General features: G+C 36.2%; 1 pseudogene; it reads right to left on the bottom strand.

Annotated features, from left to right (window-relative positions):
• Positions 1–1,245: 1,245 nt before the first annotated feature.
• Positions 1,246–7,978, bottom strand: LOC110114736 (annotated as a pseudogene).

Genomic DNA, 7,978 nt, shown 5'->3' with positions numbered 1-7,978 from the left:
ATTTGTATTTATAATGACTATAATGAACATATTGGAGCTGTTTTTATGCAGCAGTGGTTGCTGGCCTACCATGTTGGCCTGTTGGTTGCTGTTACTGCTGCCATGCTAGCTACTTTGTAGTAGCTGCTTATGGGCTTTTTGTTTCAGTCTTGTTACTGCTTCTACTTTTACTACTCTATTTTTGTCTTGTTACAGCTTTTGGGCTTTTTGTTTCAGTCTTAAGGTATGTTGCATAGACATAGTGCATGATTTCTATTTGGACTTGAGGTGTTTTTCTGGACTTCTGGTAGATGGCTTATTTTTTTAAATTGTTGCAGACTTGCATATGATGTTTCTTCAATTTTCACTAGATTCATTTTGAGCCTGAGGCCCTGAGCCTTAACGCATTGAGGTTGTGGCTTTTAACTATTTTTTGTTATAGGTTCATTAATGTCTAGTGAGATGTTCAGATGAGATGAATGAGTGAATGACTACATATGCAATCATTCAAAGTCATAAATTCAAAAAAACAATTGACTACTTGACCAATTGTATTTATAAATTTTAATGTATTATATAAATTTTGTATATTTACAATTTGAAAAAGTTATAATGCTTTTGTAATTTTTAATGCGCTGTGTGTGTGAGTTTGACTTAAATGGCCTAAATGTCCCAAAAAAAAAAATGTAAAGAACTAAACAAATTTTAATTTTATTCATTTATTGCTTATTGTTTCATTGCATTTTGAATTTTAGAATTTATGAAATTTTTCTTTTTTTTTAATTTAAAAAAATTGCCAAAAATAAAAAAAGACGGGGCTGGCGGGTGGTGTCGGGTCCGGGTTCAGGAAGTGGATCAGTATAGCTAATCAGGTCGGGTTCGGGTCGACCCATATAACTCCGGGTCAGTTCGGATTCGATCCGAATCCGACCCGTTAACCCGAATTGACACCCTAGGCTTCAATGAAACTAGTGGCATGTGAGAAAAAGAATCACAAACGAAGCTTGCTGGGAAGGCATCCCAGGATGCTGACAAATGAATGAGAAAACAAATCCACAATTAGAGCTCGCTGAGCACAAGCTTCGATGGACCAATGTGTGAGAAGAAGAGTCACATAGAACAATTCACTGCGTAAGCTTGCTGGGGAAAGAATCACGAGACCAACACAAGTGGAGAAGAGACAAAGCTCAAACTGGTTTGAACATATATTCATGAAGAATTTCAATAAGCATTCCACAACTGCAATATGAGTAATTTCATCAAAAATGAACAATCGGACATATAAAAACAAATAATATGTATTATCAACATCTCGCAATTGGCATACAAGAAAAAATAACAAGTTGTTTTCACAGCTATACAGGAAGAAGAATCCCACGATACAGAGGCAACCCCTCCCAAATAATTGAGAAGAAAGGAAACACTCTGAAGTCTAAAATAATACACAGTAATTCTATTTTTATATTGGCGGTGAAGAATAACACGCCTATCAATTCACCAACACCTAAAGCCAAAAAAACGTTTGAACTAAGAATATGATAAATAGTCAAAACTTACATCAGCAGTTAAAGCCATGGCACGCAGACAAGACGATGATGAGGATGAGGGCAATGATGATGGCGAGGACGATAAGCTTTATCTTCATATTCTGCCTCCACATCCTCCACCTCAACTGGGTTCCTCCCTGCCTAAAACCTTCGGCCTGCAAATTTGTTATCATTTAGAGGCATGCTACAATCATAAATGGAGCTCAGCCTAAGGGCATAATTGTGCCAAATGGATTGAATAAATGGCTTATGAGTTGAACTCGATGAGCAAATCCGAGCTAATTGGTTTGTTTAAAAGTTATTAATATAAAATACATTTTAAATGTTATAGAATTCAAGAGATTTTAGTATGAAATTACTAAAGATATTTTAAATACCTGAATTGGGCTGTTCTTAGTTATGCCCTACTTTTTTATCACTTTATTACGAGAAATATTTAAATTGAAATCATCCACTTTCTTTCATAATGAATTCGTCGACTCATGTGCTAAATCAAACTTGTAGAAATGAGATTGAGCTCGATTAATTAGTTTAGCTCAAGTTCAAATTAGAGGTGATCCTAAATCGACTTGATTCATTTACAACTCTAGCTGGCTTGACGCTTTTCTGTAATGATAATAAGTTTCTATAGCTAACTGAAAAGGTCCATGAAAGATAGAGAGCAGACCTGGGAACGAAGATTCTCTGTTTTGTCAGCTAGCACATCTATCTTCTCCTGTCGATCTATAAACTGAAAGAAATGAAAGGGATAGTTCGATAAACCAGAAGAAAGCTACCATTGATAATTTGATACTAATCCACAACTGAAATTAGCGGGGATGACTCTCACCGTCTCAATATTTTCCATCATAACTCCTTTGACTTCTGAAACTTGAGCCTGTACTTTAGCGAGCTTGCTGATCTCATCTGGATGATCCATACAATACTGCATATGTTCTTTTAGCTTTGATCTGAGAACATTATCCGGCATTTTTTTTGTTAGATTAGACATAGAACAAGACCTCTTCGGGCTGAAGGAATGAAATGAGTAATAGAATTTACCCAAATTCACGGTCCAGGCTATGAACAAGAGCTGTTGCAGCTTTTCCACCACCATATCTACTGGTGAAGTCTTCCTTAATCCTCTCCAAGAACGCAATTGGGATTTGTCTGCCAACTGATTCAACTGCTACAACACAGTATGCTGCAAAATCCAAATGATATGTTAATATGCAGAAAAAGAAATTGATGAATATTCACAGTGAATGACTGATGAAGATTGAAGAATCTGAAGATTTATGAGAATGATTGTTCCAATATGCATGTAACAAATGTCAGAGTTATTGAAATTATTATATTATTATATTAATAATGAAGAAATTGTTTAGAGAGAAATTTAAATTCTATTATATTCTTTGGAATCATTACATATATATACATTCTAGGAGAATAAATAAAAAAACAAAAGATATTTAATCTAATTAATTATAATAATCATATCCCACAGATCTCCAACTGCAGCCCTAAAATTACTGCCCACGGATCTCCAACTGCAGCCCTCGGATTGCTACCCACGGATTGCTGACGTGGCCTCCCCTTGACTACGTGATTCAACACTCTCCCTCAAGTTGGGTTGTACTGGTTGTACAATCCTAACTTGCAAACAAACTTATCAAGTAGAGAGCTCGGTAGTGCCTTTGTTACAACATCTGCAAGTTGTTCATGAGTTGGGATATATACTACTTTAATTATTTAGTTATCTATTTTCTCAGATATAAATTGTCTATCAATAATAACATGTTTAATTCTGTCGTGATGTATTGGATATTTGGCCATACTGATTGCGGCTTGATTGTCATATTTAAACTTTATCGTACCTTCAATCTTTATTCATAGTTCAATCAATACTTGTCTGATCCAAATACCTTCATAAATAGTAATTGCTAATGTTCTCAGTTCAAATTCTACACTACTTGTGGAAACAACATATTGTTTCATGCTTCTCCATGTCACTAGGTTCACCCACACAAATGAACAATATCCTGTGGTCGATCGACTGCCAACTTGACTTCCTGCCCAATCTGCATCAAAATAAATGATCAATTTTCTATCTTCATTTTTTCTTGAATAATAGCCCCTTTCGAGTGTTCTTGAGATATCTCAATATTTGATATATTGCATTCATGTGCTCCTTCATAGGATTACTCATATATTGGCTTAACATACAGCAAACCCAATATCTGGACGGGCGTGGGAGAGGTATATAAGCTTTCCTACAAGATGTTGATATCTGTCTATATCTATTGGAACTCCCTCCTTTTCTATCCCAAGTTTCTTTCAAGGATCCATAAGTGTACTGGCTGGTCTGCATCTCAGCATGCCGGCCTCCTTCAGTAGGTTTAAGGTATACTTGCGCTGGGAAATAAATATATTATTGCTTGATCGAGCTACCTCCATACCAAGGAAGTATCTAAGTGCTTTTAGATCCTTAACTTCAAACTCCATGGAAAAAAGCTTGATTGATCTTCTGTTAGACCGGTCCAGCCGGTCCGCACAGGACCGGCAAGTCGCAAAGAGCGACAGATCTCCGCCTCCTGCGGAGATCGATCGGCCCGACCAGCCCGTTAGATCATTTTAGGAAGCGTTTTTTTAGCGTTTTGAGAGGGAAATTTGAACGTAGGGACTGTTTAGGGAATTCCTTTTGAATTGTATGCATTATAGTAGATTTTCCTAGGGTTTGATCATCTTGAATTGGGCTGAAATTTGAGATCTCGTAGATTTAGGTTTTCTTTGGGCTCTAGCGGCGTCTAGAGATTTGGGAGAGATCGATCCTCCTCTCGAATTGAGGATCAATTGTATCTTTGTTGTTTTATTCATCTACTAGTGAAATACAAGAGTTTTCCTTCGTTTTTTCTCAGATTTCTCGTGTAAAACTCCTGTTTTTCTCTGTTTTTGGGCTGTTTCCTGCTGTGGACAGCAATAAATCTGCTGCAGTTTACTGATTTTGGCTAGGAACACTTGTGAATCCTAGTGTTTCCTATCATCTTCATTATTTCCACTATATCATTTCCAGTAAGGATGATGTCATCCACATATGCAATTAATACTGCTATCTTATCTCATTCAGACTGCTTCACAAACAAGATATGATCTATTTGGCATTATTTAAAACCATGATCTTTTACATACTTTGAGAATCTTCCAAATCATGCTCTTGAAGACTGCTTTAATCCATACAAGGATTTCAGCAATTTACACACATTATCCCTTCCATAAGACTTCATAATCACTATTGGAATCTCCATGTAGATTTCTTCTTTCAGGTTTCCATTCAAGAATGCATTCTTGATATCTAGTTGATGCAGGGGCCAATCTAAATTTGCTGCTAATGAAAGAAGAATTTTGATGGTGTTGAGCTTTATAACATGAGCAAAAGTTTCCTGATAGTCTATTTCATAAGACTGAGTGAATCCTCTTGCAACCAATCTAGCTTTCATCCTCTCAACATTATCATCCACCTTATGCTTTACAGTGAACACCCATTTAAAGTCACAACTTTTTTTCCTAGTGGGAGATTCGTGATCACCCATATTTGATTTTTTCCAATGCAACAATTCCTTCTTTAACAACCTGCCTTCATTATGGGTGATTCAAAGCTTCCTAAATATTGGTCGGAATCTTTACATCATCCAACTTAGAAAGGAAGACTTGATAAGTGTCTGATGATCTGCTATAGGAGAGAAATTTTTCGATTGAATGCTTGGTGCATGATTCTTTCTAGCCATTTGATAACTCTATCTCTTTTTGAACTTCCTCATTTTTCTCCTCTATATGAATTTCTACAGTTACTGGATCCATTGAAGTAGAGTTGATAAGTGCAACATGTGTCTCACTGCTAGGCATATGCTGATTTTTCTTTTTTTTCTTAAGTATACATATTATTGTTCCTTAATTACTTCTCTTTGCAAGGAATGATTAGGACTTATGGGTGGATGTAATAGGTCTGAAGGTGGAGTTTGAGATATAGGAGATAAACCTTGGGAATATTCGTGGTTTGGATTTTTTCTGATATTTGTTGATTTTGACTTGACTCTGTTTAATTGTATAATAAGTAATTCCACTACCAAGTTTGAAATTCTCCTTCACTCTCCCCCTGAATTTTAAAACTATTGAAGTATGGGTTGTTTTCAAATAACGTGGCATCCATGGTTTCAAATACTTTTCTAGAAATAGGGCAAAAGCATTTGTAATCTATTTTTTTTCAGGGAATAGCCAATAAAGATGCATTTTTTTATCTTGGGTCAAGCTTTATTCTATCTTGTGGATAAATATGAACAAAGGCTTTGAGTAGAGTTTGACTAGGTGTTTCAAATTTTTGGAGGAAGATTTAATGATATGAACCGAACATGAGGATAGGCTTTGAGTAGAGTTTGTCTAGGTGTTTCAAATTTTAGTATCTGATAAGGTAACCCATTTGTTAGGTATGCAACAGTAAAAATAGCTTCCCCCATAGATATTTTGGTACTTTTTTAATAGCACAATAGATCTGGCGACTTCCAGGAATTGCATATTTTTTTCTCTCAGCTATCTCATTTTGTTGAGGCGTATATGCATATGAACTCACTTAGATTATCCCATGGCTTGATGGGTATTCTCACATAATAGAATGAAAGTACTCTCTCCCATTGTCTGATTTTAAGATTTAAATTTTTGTATCAAACTAGTTTTCAATCATCAATTGAAATGATTTGAATATCCTTGCTTTCTTGTACTGATTATTTTGCCTTCCAAACAGCTAATTTTTCATGAATCTTCCAACATGTCTCCTTTGTATGTCCTGGTTTGGCACAGTTATCACACCATAGTCTAGGAAGAGGAAAAGAGTCATCTTCAGATCCAGAGTTTACGGTGTTTAAACCAGTAATATTTGGGTAGGAGGATGAGATCTCGCTATCCATGGACATGGTTGGGTTTCCTCGATTGAAAGAGAAGATGAATTTTGGACAATGGCTAACAATGCTTGAAAAGAGGCTATCGGCAGGATGATGGAGAGTTACTGCCAGTTGAGGGTTTGAAAGAAAAGAATGAAGGTTTGCCGCCGACACTCAGAGAAGGCTTAGGATTTTCCTAGTCTCTGATATCATGAAGAAATTATTAAGAGAGAAATTCAAATTATATTCTATTCCTTGGAATCATTACATATATATACATTAGAGGAGAATATACAGAAAAAGGAAAGACATTTAATCTACTCAATTATAATAATCATATCACACGAATCTCCAACTGCAGTCCTTGGATTACTGCCCATAGATCTACAACTGCAGTCCTCAGATTACTGCTCATGGATCTCCAATTGCAGCCCTTGGATTGCTGCCCACGGATCTGCAATTATAGCCCTCGGCCGCAAAAGAGTGATAGGTTATGTTACTTCAAGATACTGATTTCATGCAGAGTTCATGAATTTGTAGAAGGGTTCTATAATATAATAACTCTCTAGTTGCTTGAAATTAGAAAACGTCTTTTTAAGAAAGATTATATTTTACTTGATACTATCATTGGATTGGAATAAAAATCAATCTCCTTCAAAATCTCTTAAATGCATTGATTTACTTTTCATAGGCAAAATGAGTGAAAACAAAATTAAAATATGTTTTCCCTTTAAACGACAAACAATATTCTCCATGGAGAGTTCAAGAATGAACTAGGCAATCTCAATCATATATGCAAGCCAATAATTCAGGCGTAACGTGCTGAAAGCCAATTTTTCGTATTATTTGATTAAGTTGTTGGTAATCAATCTATTATTATATCACAACCACCCGAATCTTAGTAACAAGATCCGATGAGTCTATTGGATAGCTAATTAATCATTTCTAGTACCGAATAGTAAAATTTCATGATTAATTATAGATACTTAGTGCTACTCAAGCCCGATGAATCATCATGACTAAAAAACTGATTAACTCTTAAATTTCTCTATAGGATGATTAAACTCTTTAGGACCTGAAACAATTATAAACAGCGTTTTATCCAGATTATATCAATTATGAAACTCATACCATCCATCGGTGAAGCGATATTCGAAAACCGAATGCCCCCAAACAAAACAAAGGTGCTATTGGAACTCACCATATCCATTCTCAACAAGGTAATTGAAAGTGTGGCCATCGCAGCTGTAAGTGAACTTGTCGTTACTCGCCGGCAGCCTCTGTAGACACTGCGAAGCGATCTCCATGAAGTTTCCCTTGAACTCCGTGTACTCCGCTAGGATCATCGTTCCTCGAGCCACAAAGCTGTAGATCAGCGTCTTCTGCCCCATCTCCCGCTCCTTGGCCTCACCTCACAAACCCTAACCCTAGATTTTAGCAAGATTTCTCCAAGAAAGGAGTAGAAGAGAGAAATCAGGCGGGCTTTCTCCTTCAGGAAGTGCACGAGTCGCACCTGGGAGGAGTATTATATGATCTATGAGC

The sequence above is a fragment of the Dendrobium catenatum genome, unplaced genomic scaffold (genome assembly GCF_001605985.2).
Source record: "Dendrobium catenatum unplaced genomic scaffold, ASM160598v2 fragScaff_scaffold_1557, whole genome shotgun sequence".
NCBI classification, from domain to species: domain Eukaryota; kingdom Viridiplantae; phylum Streptophyta; class Magnoliopsida; order Asparagales; family Orchidaceae; genus Dendrobium; species Dendrobium catenatum.
The sequence above is the reverse complement of the archived record's forward strand: the minus strand, read 5'-3'. Positions and strand labels throughout refer to the sequence as shown.